At 46.9% G+C, this 19673-nt stretch overlaps 1 long non-coding RNA gene across 1 annotated transcript; it reads right to left on the bottom strand.

The window, feature by feature from the left end:
* Nucleotides 1-3875: 3875 nt before the first annotated feature.
* On the bottom strand, nt 3876-18021 carry LOC114669969 (uncharacterized). Its single transcript, XR_003719351.2, has 3 exons — nt 17304-18021; nt 5580-7054; nt 3876-4779 (listed from the first exon to the last, which is right to left on the bottom strand). It is a non-coding gene; the product is annotated as an uncharacterized LOC114669969 (long non-coding RNA).
* Nucleotides 18022-19673: the final 1652 nt, after the last annotated feature.

Raw genomic sequence — 19673 nt, forward strand, 5'->3', positions numbered from 1 at the left:
ATCAGAAACAATGGAGGCCAGAGACAATGGAATGACACATTTAAAGTGCTACATGAAAAGAAGAATGTTCAACTAAAAATTCCATATACAGCTAAAATAATCCTTCAATGTGGAAGGGAAATAAAGATGTTCACAGATAAACAAAGACTGAGATTATATGTTGCTAGCATGCCTGCCTTACAAGAAATACTAAGTAAAGTCCTTTAGGCTAAACAGACAAGAAATACTAAGTAAAGTCCTTTAGGCTAAACAGAAATGCCCCTACATGATAACTCTACAAAAAGAAACAAAGAGTGCCAGAAATGATATATATGTTAGTAAATATAAAAGATTCTTTGTGTATATTTTTTCTCACTTCTTCTCTTAGCTTCTTTTAAAAATGCAAGGTTGCAATAAAAAATAATTATAACACTGTATTATTGGGTTTATAACATATTTAGATGTAATATATATGACAATAGTACAGAAGAGAAGGGAAGAAAAGGAGATGTATTGGAGTAAAGTTTCTATATTTCACCAGAATTAGAGTAGCATTTTTCTGAAATAGATGGTGATAAATTAAATGCAGTTGTAATCCTTGGAGCAACCACTGAGAAAATAAAATGACGATAATTGAAATTGTTATTTTTAAACTAAAAATACGATTATTTAACATAAAATAAGGCAGTAAAAGAGAAACAAAAAAGACATTAAGCAAATACAAAACAAATAGAAATGGTCAGGCATGATGGCTCATGTCTGTAATCCCAGCACTTTGGGAGGCCAAGGTGGGTGGATTGCCTGAGCTCAGGAGTCTGAGACCAACCTGGGTAACATGGTGAAACCCCATCTCTACTCAAATACAAAAAATTAGCTGGGCATGGTGGCACATGCCTGTAGTCCCAGCTACTCAGGAGGCTGAAGCATGAGAATTGCTTCAACCCAGGAGGCAGAGGTTGCAGTGAGCCAAGATCACACCACTGCACTCCATCTTGGGCAACGGGGCAAGACTGTCTCAAAAAAGAAAAGAAAAATGGCAGGTGTTAACCCAGTCATATTATTAATCACATTAAACAGGAACAGACTAAAATATCCATTCAAAAGTCAGAGATTGTCAGACTGGATGAAAAAGCAAGATCCAACCGAATGCTGTCAACAAGAGACACAAAAATAGGAAGAGATATCCCAAGCAAACAGTAACCATAAGAGAGCTGGAGTGGCTATATTATTATCAGACAAAATAGATTTTAATATAAGAAATGTTATTAGAGAGGCCAGGTATGGTGGCTCCCACCTGTAATCCCAGCACTTTGGGAGGCCCAGGGAGGGTGGATCACGAGGTCAGGAGTTCGAGACCAGCCTGGCCAACATAGTGAAACACCATCTCTACTAAAAATACAAAAATTAGCAGAGTGTAGTGGCATGCACCTGTAGTCCCAGCTACTCAGGAGGCTGAGGTGGGAGAATTGCTTAAACCTGGGAGGCAGAGGTTGCAGTGAACTGAGACTGCACCATTGTACTCCAGCCTGGGTGATAGGGTAAGACTCTGTCTAAAAAAAAAAAAAAAAAAAAAAAAGAAAGAAAGAAAGAAATGTTATTAGAGACAAAGGATGTTTTATAATGATAAAATTGTAAATATATTAGGAAATACCAATTATAAATATATATGCACCGAACAACAAAACCCCTAAATACATAAAGCAAAAACTCATGAAAATGAAAGGAGAAATAGATAATTTGACAGTAATACTCAGAGATTTCAATAGCTTACTCAGTAAATGCAGGAAAAAAACACCTGACAAAATCCAGTGCAAATTAATGACTTGAAAAATCATTATGGACATTTGAAAAATCACTTGGACAACTGGATATCCATATGCAAAAAAATAAACTTAGATTCTTACCTCATACCATACACAGAAATTAACTTTAAATAGATCACATGCAAAAAGTTAAACAAGGCTGAGCATGGTGACTCACAACTGTAATCCCAGCACTTTGGGAGGCCGAGGCAGGTGGATCAACTGAGGTCAGGAGTTCAAGACCAGCCTGACCAACATGGTGAAACCTCATATCTACTAAAAACACAAAATTAGTTGGGCATGGTGGCACACACCTGTAATCCTAGCTACTTGGGAGCCTGAGACAGGAGAATCACTTGAACCTGGGAGGTGGAGGTTGCAGTGAGCCGAGATCACACCATTGCACTCCAGCCTGGGCAACAGGAGTGAAACCTTGTCTCAAAAAAAAAAAAAAAAGAAAAAAAAGTTAAATTTACACCAAGCATGGTAGCTCATGCCTGCAGTCCCAGCACTCTGGGAAGCCAAGGCAGGTGGATTGCTCGAGTTCAGGAGTTCAAGACCAGCCTGGGCAACAAGGTGAAACCCTATCTCTCTCTATTTAATAAAAAATAAAACATTTTTTTAATTTATATAAAAAAATTTTAAGTTAAATATACTTAGCACATGACCTAGCAATCCCACTCCTAGATATATGCCCAAGAGAACTGAAAACATGGCCACACAAAAACTTGTACATAAATGTTCGTAACAGCATTATTCATCATAAGAGCCAAAAAGTAGAAACAATCCAAATGTCTATCAGTATAGGAATGGATGAACAAAATATTGTGAATCCATACAATGGAATATTATTTGGCCATAAAAAGGAATGAAGTTCTCATACATACTACAACATGGATGAATCCTGAAAACATTCTACTGAGTGAAAGAAGCCAGGCATTAAAGGCCACATATTATATGATTCTATTCATGTGGAATGTCTAGAATAGGCAAATCCATACAGACAGAAAGAAGATTAGTGATTTCCAGGACTAAAGGGAGGGAAAAGTGGGGAGCGACTATGAATAGATATAGGGTTTCTTTTTGGTGATTAAAATGTTCTGGAATTAAATAGGGGTGATATTTGTAGAACTTTGTAAATATACTAGAAACACATACTTTTACCTTTCTTAGGTGTAGGCTTTATGGTATGTGAATTATATCTCAGTAAAATTATTTTTAAAAAACGGATCACAGACCTAAATGTAAAACCTGGTTGTCTGGGGCTGGGGTTGGGGCTGGAACTGAGTACTAACTGAAAATTGACTCAAGAGGATTCTTTGGGATGATGGAAATGTTCTAAAACTGGATTGTGCTCATTGCTGCTCTTTATAAACTTACTAAAAATCATTGGATTGTTCATTTATAATGGATGATTTTATGATATGTAGGTTTCACCTAAATAAAGCTGTTTAAAAAATGAATCCAGTGAAAACAGAAATCAAAACATCACATAGTAAATAGCTGGGGAGAAGCTGGGATGAGAATTTATCTTAAAAATGAAATAAAGGAGGATAGGAGGTACTAGGGTAATGAATGTTATGTTTCTTCACCTCTTTATGGGCTATAGTTCGTGAAAATTCATTGAGCTGTACTTTTGGGATACATGCACTTTTGTGTATATATTTCATATCACAACAAAAAGTTTCTTAAATGACATGGGCCTGGGAGGGGCCATGAATGAGCCAATTAACGAGTTATAGAAGCTGAGAGGCTCAGCTGTGCAGCTGCTCTTGGGTCTCTATGAGATTTTCTGCCTTCCTTATTGCCACCATTTTACAGTAATACCCATTTCTAGAGCTAGCCTGAGCAAGTTTCTATTTCTTACTATTAAAAAGCCTCATTAATACATCCACAAATACAGCTACTGAAATTAATGAAATCCACAAATACACCTCCAGAAGGGCAGGGGATTTTGTACATTGCTAAATCCCCAGTGTCTAGAACAGTATCTGTCAGGTTCTTATGTATATTTCTTGAATGAGTAAACGAATGAGCAGAGGAATAGCTGTAGAGAAAGGAAGGTGTAGAGCAAGAGACTTGCAAACACAGACATTTTTCTTTTTTTTTTTTAATTTATTTATTATTATACTTTAAGTTGTAGGGTACATGTGCATAACGTGCAGGTTTGTTACATATGTATACTTGTGCCATGTTGGTGTGCTGCACATACAGACATTTTTCAATGCAGCCTGGCCAGTGTCAGGGGTGGGGGTCAGAGGATGAATAATGCCTCCTGGGAATGTCAGGAAAATGTCACAGAGGAGGAGACCTGAGAGCTGGGTCTTGAAGAATGAGTAGGAGTTTGCCAGGGAAAGAATACAGGAGAGTAGGATAGACAGAAATAAACACAGATAGAATCACACTGTTCTGAAAGAGGCTGGCATTCTTGGGGACCCTAAGAAGGCTCATGTGGCAGAAGGGCAGGGTCACAGTTGAGGACAAGCAAGAGATAAGGCTGGAGAGAGAAGCTGGGGATAGATGGAGAGGCTCACCTATTCCCAGCCAAGACATTTCAACAGACTCCCGTAGGAATCACAGCCAGAAGAGAATTTTCACCGGGGATCAAATTGGCTTTTTAGGAAGCTCACTTTGGCTGAGGCAAGGAGATTTTCTCCTCTGAGTTCATGGGCCATCTCCTCTGTTAGTATCGACACGTCCTCTCCTCAATGTCTCTCTCTTTCTCTACATTCTCTTCTCTCTCTCCCTCCCCCGCCCCATGTTTTCATATCTGGATATCTCTTTTCTGCGTGTGGATTTCTTTCCATTTTTCTCTCAAGACATCACTCCTTGAAAATGTCCCTCAACCCTTTCCATCTTACTTGTGCCCAAACAGCTTTGATTCCATCTTCAGGACTCATTCATCTCCACCAGGCTGGAGTCCTTCATAAAGAAGTAACACAAGATTTCCTCTTGAACAACAAGCTCTTCCGGGCTTCACCAGTTACAGATGAGAAGCCTGGAGGAAGGGGAGTATCTGAGCCACCCTCTACCTGGCCCAGAAAGAGTGAGCCACCACCCTCCAAGACCTGCATGGATCCAAAGAAGCAGAAACACCATGCTCTCCTCTCAGGCATCCTGATGCCACTCACAATGTGAAAGGGGCCAATGGCTCAGAAGCCACTGCCCTTCCGGCCTCCTCCAGCAAATCCTAATGCCCAGTTCTCATGCCGATGACCTTCCACTCTGAAATGCTTTCTGGCATCCACCCATCCTCCCAGGAGCTGGACAACCAGGTCAAGGAGAAAACAGCCCCTCTACCACGCTGAGCCAGGGACCCCTCTCCAGGACAATTCTCTTCCCTGAGACAAGAGGGTCAAACTGCTCTTCTAGATATGACCTCAGAGATGTGCAACCAGGGCCCTGGACCAATTTATCACCACGGGGCTATAATTAGGTTTGTTAACATACAGTCTAGTGTAGTCTTGTTGACTAGGAACTTAATCACGTTACTATTGAGTTCCTGTACGCATTGCTCGGGGTGACTGTTTTACTTGTAGAGTTATAGCCAAGCCCAACGGGAGGAAATTAGCTTTGGACACAAGTTTGGAGGGGGGTTCTTTTTCCTCTTGACTTTGTCTCTCTCTCTCCCCCCTTCCATGTGAAAATATTTAGCAAACAGTGACAATGATGAAAAACAGTAGGAAACAAAATGTTCTACATTAGTATAAAACATGAAAAATGCAGAAGGACCCTTAGCGGTACAACATGTGTTATGCTGGCTGGCAGTCCATTAGCTCTGATAGACATTTCACTTACCTAAGTCAAATATAACAGTCGAGTATTCATTAATATAAGAAGGGGCTGTGGAATCAGAGCTACCATCTGGCTGGGCCGACAGAATAATCTACAACTCATGATTAGGTCTAAGGAGTGGGGTTTCACTTTAATCTTTCTCATTGCTCGAAATTTCCATCTGCGCAGTTCGGCACATCATTTTTCTTCAAGACAAATGTGCTGTTTTTCATGTTCCAAAATTAGATCAGAAGAAAACGATTAATCATGTCACGGCCTGGGAAAGGAAACAAAGCTCCGATACTCTCCTGCTCTCGCTCCCAGCTCCCGCCCCTCCCTGGCCCTGGACGGTTGCAAGTTTCGCTTTTCCCCCATCAACCTCTGGGTCTGCAGCACAACTTTGGGAGAGGCCGCCGCCGGCCGGGAGGTGGAGGGCGGGACTGCAGGGAGAGGCGTGGGGGCGCCCTGGAGCCCACGAGGGGGCGTGCCCCTGCCTCCTCCCGCCACCCCTCCCGGGGGTCGCCCCCGTGGGCCCACCCCGCGCTGTGCCGCCTGCCCCTCGAGTCGGAATCAGGGGCCCGGCGTGACAGGAAGGGCCCGGAGCCCGCCTCCCGCGCGTCCCCTCCCGGCCGCCGCGGCCCTGTCTGTCAGGCGGCTCGCAAGTCATAACAAATCCCTGGCGCGGGGCTGAAGCTGAGCATTTGCCGGAGCGTCATGGGGATGATGAATGACCCGTAGGCCTTTGAAGTGCTCTGCCAGTTCAGCTGGGTCCGCGGTGCTGACAGAGAAATATACACAACAGCGTAACCAATAATGAGAACATTAAACATTCCTGCGCCGTGACAGGCTGACAGAAAAACCCGGGCCTGCATCAATCATCGCGCAGATAGAACCCTGACAGGCGGCCCCTCGCTGACACCCCCTCCGCGCGCTCTCCCGGGCCTCCCCCTCTTCCTCTCCCGGGTCTCCCCTCTTTATTTCTCTCCGGGCTCCCCGCCGCCCCTCCTCTCCTTCCCCGCCCCTCCTCTCTCTTCCTTTCCCGCTCCGCTCCGTGTCCTCCCCCTCTGCCCTGTCCCCTGCCCCTGCCCTTGGGCAACTGCCTTCAGGGCCTCTCAGAGGTCAAGTGAGGTCTGGGCCACGTCCGTTCTGTGAGGCTGCCCGTGCCTGAACAGTGAAGAGATGCCACCCCTGAGTGAGAAGAGTGCAGTCTTTGAAATTCAGCGTTAATAATTTGTGGCTTTTCACCCATGCAAAAAAATAATAATAATACAATCACTTATATGAAACTTCATGTGGAACTAGGATCAAAAGTTGAACGCCAAGCCCTTAGGGAAAGGGAGCTCCAGAGGAACCCCGTCCGCCCTCTTCTTTGGGGGAGGTCTTTCGGAGTGTCTTCCTGTGTGACTTTGGCAAGGAATCCTTTTCTTTGTGCCAGCCTCGGCCTCGGCCCCTTTCGTTTCAGATGGATTTATCTGACTGAGATCTGATGTCTGGTCTGTCTGAAAGGGAAAAAACAGAGGAGAAACACAAAGATCTCTTCCTTTTCCTCCACCAGGAAATGAGATCTGCCCAGATAAGGTATGTGGGATGGACTCTCACCCCCTTCCCAAAGGAGACGCTGGTGACCTTCCCCAAGCCTCCAAATCCTCTCTGGACTTGGTTTGGGCTGAGCTTTTTAGGATTGAGCCTCTACTGCATCCTTGCGAAGGTGGGGCATTCCCCCACTCCTGTTACATACAGACCACCCCTGCCAGGCCCACTCCCCACTGCCCCTGAGGGCTCAGGGAAGCTGGGCTGGCAGTAAAAGCCAGGGTTCTAGTCCCAGCTGTGAGAATTTGGGCAAGTCCAGAACTTCCGTGGACCACAACATGACAACAGAAGTCTCCACCTTAGGGTGCTTACAGATCTCTTTACATTCTCCAAATGCAAAGGGTTATTTTTCCTTCCTTTTATTCTTGGAGATTTTTTTTTTCCTTTCTTGGCTTTAAGGAGACAAGAAACTCCTTGACTTTCCAAAACATCATGAAAAACTCCCCATAACCTACACACACACGCGCGCGCACACACACACATGCACACACAGATGGTGAGTGAACAGAGGGGCACTCTGTGGTAATCCAAGGACAGAGGGTGTTATGAGAAGTCAGACAGAAGCCTCAGGAAGACCAGTGCTTATACTCTGAGGAAAAGTTCCCCAATGGACAGGACACTTCAAATCTATTTGCATATTTGTTCAGCAGGGCCAGCTCAGGTGTGAAGAAAAGAGCATCTGCTGAGGCAATGTCTCCTCCACATGGCACAGGGTCATGTCCCTTCCTGCCTGCCTACCTGGAAAGGCCAGCTGCACTCCCACTGCCTCCAGGCAACTTGTTCCATGTGTTCTGGCCCACAATGACCTTGCCCTCCTCTGATGTCCTATGACCTCTTCTGGACCAGATAAGCCTCTCACCTGCTCAGCTAGACTTGAAACTACTTGAGAGCAAGATGGTGCCATGCTTTGCTGTTCTCTGGGTCACCTGGGACCAGCAAGATATCTTGTTCTGAAATGCCTGCCCCACACACAGCCCCCCTTCTCCAACAAACTGCCCCTACAGGCCAGCTGAAGGGGAAGACCACCTCGGAAGCTGTGTTTATACTACAAATCCCTAACCCTTGCCACAACTGATGGGTACAGTATTTAACACCTATCCCTGAAACCCATCGGATCCTCTCTCCTTGAAAATCTGAACTCAGTCACAGGTGGTGTGGAGCTCTCGAAAGTCACATAGGGCTCGGGGCTGGGGCAGCCATTTTGAGCCATGTACATACATGCTGAGGAAGAAAAAAATACCAAAGCCAATGTTCACAGGGAAACAGAAGAACGAGGAGGTAGGCAAAAAGAAGCAGACATGAGATCCCAGGGAGACCCCAAAAGACAGCTTAGCTTCTGTTTCTGACTTGCCTGTCCCCCGAGGTCTGGGTATCCTGTTTCTTGCCCTTAGGTGCCTGTGGAATCACTGGCCACTGGGAAAAACATATGACCCAAGCCTGGCCAATCATTCTATCCCATCTTCCTTCTAATAATGATTGGCCCAGGAATAGGCATGTGAAGCATGTCAGACCAATCAGAGTCCTTCTCTGGGATTTTGTATATTGATTCCAAAGGAGATATGCTCTTCAATCCTTTTGGATTGCGTATAGTAAGGCTAGGACCCCAGAGCTTCTAGCAGCATGGCTGCTGCTATCTGGAAGAAGCCAATGTATCATAGGAGTAAACGACTACAAATCCCAATGCCTTTTTCCAGTCCATAGATCTAGTTAAGCCTGAAGCCCACTCCATGGTTGGCCTTCCCAACAAGTGAGTCAATGCATTCTCTTTCTTGCTTACTCTAAGTTTAGTTTGTTTTCTGTCTCTTGCAATGAAAGAGAGCCCTCAGACTTGTGTTCAGGGAACATGTCAATTTAGGAGGATTCACCTAAAATAAATACATGATTCTACTCTCTTTTTATGTTTATGTACACGAATAAGAACCCACTGAGGCAGAGAACAAGGAGGGCTGTGGTGGCCTTTTCTGATCCTCTCCTCCCCCATGGTCCCCTCTGTGACCTCACCCCTCATGCCAGGTAGTCAGTCTGAATAGTCTGCATGGATCTAACTGTTTCCAGGTGAGGGCCAAACCACTTAAGCTTCTGAGCCTGTCAGTAATGGTACTTCCCTGTCCCTATGATTTGTGCCCATCCACAAGCAAGACAGGAACAGGTACTGGGTACTGCAAGTGTCTGGTGGTCCTCACGCCTCTGAATGAAGCTGTGTGTCCTGCCCCCACTGCCATCCAGCAGAAAGCCAGAGCTGCCACTGACCCCTCCTCTACCTTGGACATGACCACAGGTCCCAATCTTGAGACACATTTTAATCTCAGAAGTCCTCCGGGGCCAAAAATTGACCTCTGGATGTTCATCCTTATCCTAGTCCTGGTGTGATGACAAGATTCCTGGACCAATGGGAGACACCAGGGCAGCAGCAGTTACAGTGAAAAATGACTGGAGGGTTTCAGCTGACTGCAAGTTTAAGATGAGCCAGTCTTGTATGATAAGGTTTTGTGGGGATTTTTTGAGACAGGGTCTCCCTCTGTTGCCCACACTGGAATGTGGTGGTGCAGTCACAGCTCACTGCAGCCTCGAACCCCCAGGCTCAAGCAATCCTCCCCACTCAGTCTCCCAAGTAGCTGGGACTACAGGCATAAATCACCATGCCTGGCTAATTTTTCTATTTTTAGTAGAGATGGGTTTTCACCATGTTGGCCAGGCTGGTCTCGAACTCCTGGCCTCAAGAGATGCTCCTGCCTTAGCCTCCCAAACTGCTGGAATTACAGGCTTGAGCCACCACACCCAGCCATGATATCACTTCTTTAAAAAAATAAAATTAAAAAGATGAGCTAGGTTACACTAGAGCATCATGTCCAAATGATGTTTTAGGAATTCTGAGAAACTGTAACACAGGCAAAGGTGATGAGCAGTTAGGAAATTCAGTCTTTGAGGAAAAGGAGAAAGACTTCAGGATGGCAAAGTGACATCTCCATCAACACTGAGAGGTCTCACATGCTTGTTCTCCATGAAATGACTGTGAAACCCCCAGGCACAGGCTGGCACATGGTTAGCACTAAAGAGTGGGGGTTTCCTTCTAGCTTATCTGGTCCTCATTCATCAGAGGCAAAATCAGAGACAATGAAAGGGCCTTACAAAGAAGCAGTTTTTATCACAATCTAAGAACTTTTTGACAATCTCAACCATGCAACAATTGAAATGGTCCCTTTGTAAGGTAATGATCTCCCCATCACTACAGATATTCAAGCAGAGGCTGGATGCCTAGCTCCCAGAAATGCTACAGAAGGAATCTCTAAATTGAATGGATATTGGGCTTTCAGGGCCCTTTTTCAGTTCAATGACTTTGGCAGCCTCAGTTTCTCACTCTGTGAAATGCATGTGAGGCAACGCCTCTCATCTTCCTGAGTTTACAGATGTGGTAGATGGATTTTCCAAAGATGTAGTTGGTTGTGTTTTCAAAAATGGTTGCAGCAATACCTCATTCCACATGCTCCTCTTACAACATAACCTGCCTCTCTCCATGAAGAGAAGGAGGTTAATTCCCATCCTGTTCCACCTGAGCCTGCTTGTGACTGTTTCCACCAATAAAATGTGGCAGAAGTGACACTAAATGATTTCCATGGCTACCATAGAGGGGCCATACAGCTTCTGGTAGCTCTCCAGCAATGCTGGTTCCTAGAATCCAGCTGCCATGGTGTGAGGAAGCCCAACTAGCTTATACAGAGAGTTCACACAGAGAGGCCAACAGAGGTATCTGATCCACAGCCCAGCCAAGGTCCCAGCTGACAGCCAACATCATTCACCAAAAGAGAAAGAAGACTTATTCATAACAGTATTATTCTTGATAGCTAAAATATGGAAACAACCCACTTGTCCATCGATAGATGAATGGATAAACAAAATGGGGTATATGCACACAATGGCATATTATTCAGCCTTTGAAAGGAAGGGGATTCTGCAACATGATACATCATGAGTGAACCTTGAGAATACTCTGCTAAATGAAATAAGCCAGTCACAAAACCACAAATACTGCATGGTTCCACTTCCAGGTGGAAGTGGACTACTGAAGTAGTCAAATTCATAGAGACAAAAAGTAGAATGGTGGCTGTTGGGGGCAGAGGGAAGAGAGAATGGGGAATTATTGTTTAGTGGGTACAGAGTTTCTGTTTTACAAGATGAAGAGGTCTCAAGATAGATGGTGGTGATGACTGCATAGCACTATGAATGTGTTTAATAACACTGAACTGTACACTTAAAAATGGTTACAGGCCGGGTGCAGTGGCTTACACCTGTATTCCCAGCACTTTGGGAGGCCAAGGCGGGCGGATCACCTGAGGTTGGGAGTTTGAGCATAGCCTGGCCAACATGGCGGAACCCCGTCTCTACTAAAAATCCAACAGTTAGCTGCAGTCGCAGCTACTCAGGAGGCTGAGGCAGGAGAATTGCTTGAACTCAGGAGGTGGAGGTTGCAGTGAGCTGAGATCACACCGCTGCACTCCAGCCTGGGCGACAGAGTGAGACGCCATCTAAAAAAAAAAAATTGTTACCATGGATAGTAAATGTTATGTGTACTTTACCACAATAAAAACAATTGAAGACATGAATGAAGACGTTTCCAAAAGATTCCAGCCCCCAGTCTTCGAGTTGGCCCTGATGAAGTCTCAGAGACAAACCATTCTCAGTGTGCCGTATCCAAATTCCTGACCACAGAAACTGACATAATAAAATCATTTCAAGTGGTTTATTACGTAGCATTAGTAACCGAACAATAGGGGCAAGATGGTCAGGACATGCTGAGAGGCCTGTGGGCAGGAGGCAAGTCTAGGGTCGGGACTAGTCCATGACTCAGTTTATCACCCTCTATTGTGCCCTGGCCCTTCCTTTCCCCCAGCATGGCCCTCTGTCCCACCAGATTTTATTACGATTCACAACTAGGCCTTGCCCCTAACATAAACAGTCTTTGCTCCCACTCCTTCTCACCTCGGAAATCTGCTCTGGCCCCCTAAGTAGCAAGAAGTATTACGAGTGCAGGAGTTGTACTCATGGAAAGATTCACCCTCCAGGGCTCTACACCCAGACCCTCTTTCCATAGCCCTGGGGCAGTGTGTCTACACCTCCAGCCTTCCCCATAGTAACTCACAAGAGAGCTGGGCCAGTTCAGAGAGGTCCATGGAAGTGGGCCACTGCAGACAAAGCCAGATCAGCCCCCCTCAACCAAGCGCCTGGTCCCTACAGTACCTGGTGCAGGCAGATCACAGAAAAAACATGGATGCCTGGATAAAGGGGAAATTACACACGCAGCAAAGTTTAGGGAAAAATACTTTTTGTTCTATGACTGCCATTGAGACCCCCACCCATGAATTCAAAGTGTCAGTGAATTTCCTTCTTTGTCCTGAGCCCAGTTTCCTGTGGGCAAGTGCCCTGCATCATCACAGGTTCTGAGTCACCCCCTTACCCTGAGTTGTTCCACAGCCCACCTGCTGGGATTTGTGGAGCAAGCTGGGGCTCTGCAGGCCAAGTGAGTCCAGGTGGTGGCATATCTGAGTGTCCACTGTATCTGTGACTGGTGAGTGGCAGGGAGCCCCAACACAAAAGGCAAGGTTCAGCTCCCAGCTGACCCCACTGGAGCCTTTGGGAAGCAGTCTGATTTGTTACTAGATGACTTGTTGCTGCCACTATTTGGGAACTGATGGCTAAAGAGTTCTCCATGGTGATAGAGAACAGCGTGGTAAAGGCCTTGAACATGCAGCCCAACTGCACAGACTTCACCTGCTGCCCAGCTCCTGACATCATCTCGCAGCTCTGAGGCCCCAGGCCCAGGCACACTCCCTCTACTCTTGTCTCATCTGCCCAGAACTAGGCAGTGCACCTCAGTCAAACCTCGGCTGGGGCCACCCCATCAGAACTTTGCCCAGATTTCTGCAATTAATACCTCTGGTTCATTACATAAATAAAAAGATTATGATCTTGCTGCCAATGTAACTGGCTGTCTTGAGACAAATCCCGACAGAGCAGGATCATCTGTGTTTGAACTCAGTGCCCCATGTGGCTTGGCTCACAGGTGTGGCTAGTGCTGGAATGTCAGGGTCATCCATCTCAAGGGTCGTCCATCTCCACCTGCAGGGCAGTGATGTTTTCCTTGCTCAGCCTTGCATCTCCTTTCCTCTGGACAACACCATATCTAACCATGCACAAGAGTGGGCAGGGGGCCCCGGCAGACCGACCCCAGTACCCTATCCTGGACAGTGAATGGTCCAGGGTTAAGCACATATCCCCAACTTGGACAACTGGAGTCCTTCCTCAGGAATTTGTAACTAGACTCAGGGATAGTATCCTTCATCCTCCAGGGGCATGGATATGAGGTCATAGCTTTGGCAGCCATGCCCTGATGTGAGGAAAAGCTGGGCAGAGGGAATGAAATCAACACGAAGCAGCAGAATGCTGGACCCTGATCTTGTCGGAGGCCCTGGTTCACTCACTCCTGCCCTGCTCAAGGCTCACTCTGTTCAATCTACTCTCAGGAAGCCTTAAGTCACGGGTCCAGAAAGTATCACAAAGGCCAGACCCTGGTAAGTGGGTATGGGAGGGTAGGTAACAGGAATGGGAGACTGAGGAATGAAATGGAAAGAAATCCCAGAAGGAGAGAGTAGAGGGTGGGCTCCAGGGTAGGCTGGAGAGAAAGCCAGAAAGTGGGTCAGGAAAGGATGGGGAGCAGGCATGCATCCAGGCTGGTAGATGGATATGTCCCCTAGGACCAGGGGACAGCGGCAACTGGAAGATGGGAGAGAAGAATATAGTGTGCTTGTGTTCAGAGAGTTGTAGGGGAGATGCCTGGCGTGAGGAGAGACGTGACAGAAGAGCACTGCAATCTCCCTGAGCTGGGGCCAGGGAGCTGCAGCATGGGAGGTGGCAGACTTGTGGCAGACACCCAACAGATGGTCACCACCAAAAGCACAAGGAGAGGACCAGGACCCCCTCCTGCTAGGATCAGAAGCTGACCATGCAGAGGGCACTTCTGACCCCATGGGGGCAGAGACAGACTGGCTCAAAGCAAGTGGAGGCTGCAGAGTCCCACATACCTGTCTGGCATCCTTCCCAGCTGACCCACCTGCAGATTCCAGGGTCATGCCCCTTTAGCTGGAACCTCCACATCAGGGTATATGAGACACCAGGATCACACCTCACTCCCAGCGGTGGAAGCTTAAGGAACACAAAAAGGTTTGCAATAGCTGCTAGGCGTGTCATAAGTAAATTAGAAAGATACAGTTCACACACAACTATGAGGATGTGCAGCTTCAGTGGAAGAGGCCAGCTCCTTCTGGAGAGGCGATGCAGCCCCTCTGTCTCAGCCCTGGCCCCCTGTACAGCCCTGGAAGCCAGGAGGTTGGTGTGGGACACCTTTCCCCCAAGAGAAGAGACAGTACAGGGAAGAAATGGCAGCAACACTGACCATATATCGGGAACTTCTCATACACCAAGTCTCTTCCCAGCATCTGATGTGCATCTCTGTCAGGCTTCACAGCACCCCTACAAGCAGGCACAATCCATTATCCTCATCTCACAGAAGAGAAAACGGAGACACAGAGAAGCTAAGCAACTTGTCTAAGGTCACAGAGAAGAGAAGGGGCAGTTTTCTGGCTCCGTTCTACCTTGCTCCAAGGGTGGAGAAGAAAGCAGGAGGAAGCCAAAGGAACATGACCCAAGACAGTGGGGCTCATAGAGAAACATGGGCTCCACACACAGACCCATAGCCCTAGCCCAGTATTTAATCATGTAGTGGAACTGCCTTATATTTGAGTAAAAACATAATTAAATTCAAGTAAGCTTTATTTCTTAGCTCCAGGCTCTTTCTTTTTTTTTTTTTTTTTCCCGAGACGGAGTCTCACTCTGTCTCCCAGGCTGGAGTGCAGTGGCGCACAATCTCTGCTGACTGCAACCTCCACCTCCCGGGTTCACGCAATTCTCCTGACTCAGCCTCCCGAGTAGTTGGGACTACAGGCGCACGCCACCATGCCCAGCTAATTTTTGCATTTTTAGTAGAGACGGGGTTCCACCATGTTAGCCGGGCTGGTCTTGAACTCCTGACCTCAAGTGATCCACCTGCCTCGGCCTCCCAAAGTGTGGAATTACAGGTGTGAGCCAACGTGCCCGGCCATCCAGGCTATTTCTGAAAATAGTTTTTTACCTATTCCTATGACTGAGGCCACCCGATGCAAATGAGGACAAACAGCTTGAGACCCGCTCCCTCAGCCGCAAAGCCAGGTCTAGAACACCATTCTCTTGTCTCCTTCTCTGGTGCTCCCTGCTCTCTCCTCAATGGACACAGACTGTCAGGAGGTTGCCATCAGCTACAGCCTAATGTTCTCCCCTTCCCAAGGACCTCTTGGGTCCTCTCCAGCGGTGTGCTGGTCAATGCTTAATGACCAGCTCTTCAGCAAAATAAACAAACACAAAGACCTGACTTGTAGCATTTGCCATTTTTCATAGTGTAAATATTCCTATCATGTCAGTGTCTGGCTTCCAACATGATGTCCCTGAATGGAATCGGGAAGACTCATCCATGTCACTGTTTCTCCCACAGTTGAGGAAGGATTCCAGATTAGCAGGTGTTCACTGCAAGGGCTTGCAAGTCAACCTAACAGTCTCTCTCCAATTTAGTTTGAAGTCAATGAGTTCACAATCCATGGAGGCCCAGAGTGGGAGGGATGCTGAGAGCAGAAGAGAAAAAATCTGTCCAGGAGGGCATCTGCTGCCAAGCAGACCAATGACATTAACATTCTAGTTAATGTCATTAACTAGAAATTTAAATGATTCATTATGAATTCAGGAAAATCTGGTGTCAGGGTTTAGAGCATAGACTCTGGAGCCAGATGGTATGGGTTCAATTTCTAACTACCTGTGAGACTTTGGACATGTAACTTAACCTGTCTGTAAAACGGAGATGGTACCAGCACCAACTCTGTAGTGGTTGTGAGAATTCAATGAGAAATGTGAACACAAAGCTTGCAGCACAGTGCCTGGCACATAATAAGCACTAATAATAACAAATAATAAACACAGATGTTAGTTATGCTGATAACTCAAGTCAGGGTTTTTGGCTGTTATTATCATTTGAGTGGAGGTGGAAAACAAACCATGATCAGTAAGTAGTAATGGATCATTGGACTAGAAGCTCCATGAGGGCAAGAACCTCGTCCATCTTGGTCAGTGTAGTAACTCGATACCTAGAACAGTGCCTGACTTATCTGTTAGGTAGGCACTCAAATATTGGTTCCATGTTGAGTATTAGGAGTATGGCATCTAATGGTGCTTAAATACTTGTATTTCTTTAGCTCTTGCTTTAATTGCATTCTCTGTTTAAAATAACTATCAGAAACCCCAGCTAATAGTAATTGTATTTTTAGAGTCCATTTGAGTATAAACAAATACTGACCTTCCCCTTGGTTAACCACACTCATGGAAATCGCTGGTGCAGACTATAATCCAACCACTACGTCCACTCGGTGGTGAGACCATCAACTTGAAGGCAAAGGGCCCACACGAAACCGTTTCTGGTATTAGCCTTACACACTCCACACCCGGAAGCAACAGACATAGCTAATCCCAGCCCAAGCCCTGACCCACCCCACCGTTCCCCGCATCAGGTCCAGAAATGATGATGGAATGTTCTGGACCTGGGTAGGGGTTGAGAGAATTTTTTTCTTTTATTTCTGCTCTGCTCCCTTCCTGTCCGCTCTTCCCCATCGCTCCCCCATGCAGTCCCCTTCTCCCAACCCAGTCCCCTTCCCCACCCTCCAGAGCAACCCTCATCCCCACTCCCCTGTCCCCACCCGCTGCTCCCTCTGCTGGGCCTCGCCTCCCCACTGTCTGCACTCGGAGGCTGGTTTGTTATGGCATGAAAAATGGCTCCGTGGAATAAAGATGTTTCCCCTCTGATGAGCATATTTGCAGAAGGTATGTCAGAGATCCCAGGGCTGGGGTTGGGCGGTCTTTCAAGAAAGTTGTTTTTCCTCCCCCGCACCGCCCCCCAGCTTCTTTCCTTCCCTCCCTTTTTCTCCCTCCCTTCTCTACTCCCTTACCCACCCCCTCCTTCTTTGCTTACTTATTGGAAGAGTAATAAATATTGGGTCGACAGGCCCTTCTCACAGTTACAAAGCCTACCTGTAAGCGAGCTCAATAATTAGCAGTCCTGAAGATGATATATGACTTTCATTACCCTTTGGGACTGGAGACTAAATGAGGACAGAGCTAATTGCCGTGCAAAGCAGTTTGGCATGAATGAGAAAAATGCAGGCCCTGTCTCCGCCAAAAAAGGGCCCTATTGCTGCTCTGATCTCAAGGCTGGTTTCTGCCGCAGGAGTTCACTCGGTGTCCATAAATCACGGGCTGCTTACAGCTGAAGCTGCCCTGAGTCGTCAGCGAGGTGTACGCTGAGTGACAGATCCCAGCCGACTGCATTAGAACTTTAACTCCCTCCTTTCTTCTCCTCCTCATCCTCTTCCTCCTCCTTTTCACACTGACCTGAAAATTAAACCCAGGCTCCTTGGAGAGGGCGGCAGGAGGCTGGGGTAGGATTGGGGGCGGTTGGCTTGGGTTGCGTTCCTGATGCCCACGTCCACCTGCTCCCTCCCTGCACGCTGTCTCCCCCCTCGAAACACACAGGAGAAGCGGTTCTCTCCACCCTCAGGAAGAGGCGGGCCTCTCCTGGAATGCTCCAGGCTGAGCTTTTGTCCTTGGTTTGTCATCGAGACAAATGTGGCCTCCCTTCTAGCCTGCATGTCTCTCTCTTCCCCCACCACCCTTGCAGGAAATGCTTCTCTTCTCTCCTAGGAGGAGGACTGACACCAGCCACACGTGTGTCTGCTGCTGACAAACGTGCTCACGCCTTGGAGGGCGGGGCCAGGCAGGACGGAGCCGCCCATGATAGGGGGACACCTCCTGGTAACATTTTCTTCTCTATCCCTCACACCTGCCCTCTTCATCACTTAAGGAGCCCTGCTTCTGAAGGTCCCGAGTGGGAAACGCACTAATGTGCAAAGCACCAGCCTTGTCCTCTTCCATCCAATTCCCTGGTGAGTGGGAGAGCTTTCCTCCCTAGGGGCAGACACCAATTTCACACTTGGAGTTGAGCTTCCTGGCTTTTCTGAGGGCAGTCACATAATTAATTCTTAGAATTGCCAAATTATATTTGACACTTAATTTAAAACTCAAGGTTCCATAATGCAAATCTTCTCCTGGCAAGAAGGGTGACATGCACATTGAACATATAGGCAACCTGACAGGTTGGAGGGGCAGTTCTGTGTAACTCCCAGAGAGGGAAGGGAGCTGATTTTATTGAACACCTACTTTATATCCAGTGATTTCCATTGATTAGCTCACTTCCTTCCCACAACCCTATGAGGCAAGTACTGTTACTGCATCCATTGTGCAGACGAGGACACCAAGACCCAACACAACTAATTGACCCAAGGTCATCCTGTTAGGGAAGAGGCCAAGCTGGGATTCATGGTCTTGAGATCTTGAGAGACCCTTACGTCTTTATGCGATTCAATTCCTCCTTCAAGGATGGAAGCAGGAATCCCCCAAAATGGAAGCCTTGGCTGCTCCATCAGGGTGGGACTCAGAGGCAGCCTCCAGCTGCACATCACAGAATGCCTAGCTACAGCAGCTTACATGGTGTAGGTTACTTTTTCCACATAACAAGAAACCCAGGGGCAGGGCCGTCCAGGGCTGGTGCAGCACAATGATGACTTCAAGAACCCAGACTCTTTCTATCTTCCTGCTTCACCATCCTTGCATTCTAACTTCTTGCATTTTGGTTGTAAAGTGACCTCTGCAACACCAAGCATCATATCTTCAGTCCAGGAAGGAAAGAGGTTTTAGAGAAAAGGGATAAAAGGAATTCCCCCACCCAAGGCTTTGTCTTTTTATTTGGGAAGAGGACCGTTGCCTATGATTGGCCAGATCCCATATCTCTCACCTTCTCCCCACCCATACCAGTCATTGGCCAAGGGAATGAGTTGTCATGACTTGTTTAGACCAATCATGATTCATCTCATGGGACTGGGGGAGGGCCCTTGGTCCTTGCCTCCCTAAGATCAAAGAATCTCCAGTTGGTAATTACACAAGTTACATTGTTAACAGGGAAGGAGCAGGATGGCTATTGGATATGCAATGGACAGTGTCTGCCACACCCAGCTCTTATCCTTAGCCACCTCTTGGTCTGATGGAAGAGACCTGAGTCCCAGCTGGAGAATGACTCTGATATTCTGGGTATGTACACAGACAGCTTTGAGGAGTTTTGGAAATTTGGTTCCCTTCTAAGCTACCATTATTTCTGGGGTCTGTCTATTCCAACACCCCTAATGGGGAGGGAGAGAATTTGTGCTTTGTCCTCTGGACCTGGGTCTGTGGATCTATGTGTGAATGGACAGGGGTGATCCCATGATCACTCCCCCATGTGTAAGCTCCAGAGCAAGCTGTGGCCTCTGCTTGGGACAGACAATGTCCTGAGTGGTTAACTCTGGAAGC

Source organism: Macaca mulatta, chromosome 9 (assembly GCF_049350105.2).
Source record: "Macaca mulatta isolate MMU2019108-1 chromosome 9, T2T-MMU8v2.0, whole genome shotgun sequence".
NCBI lineage: Eukaryota > Metazoa > Chordata > Mammalia > Primates > Cercopithecidae > Macaca > Macaca mulatta.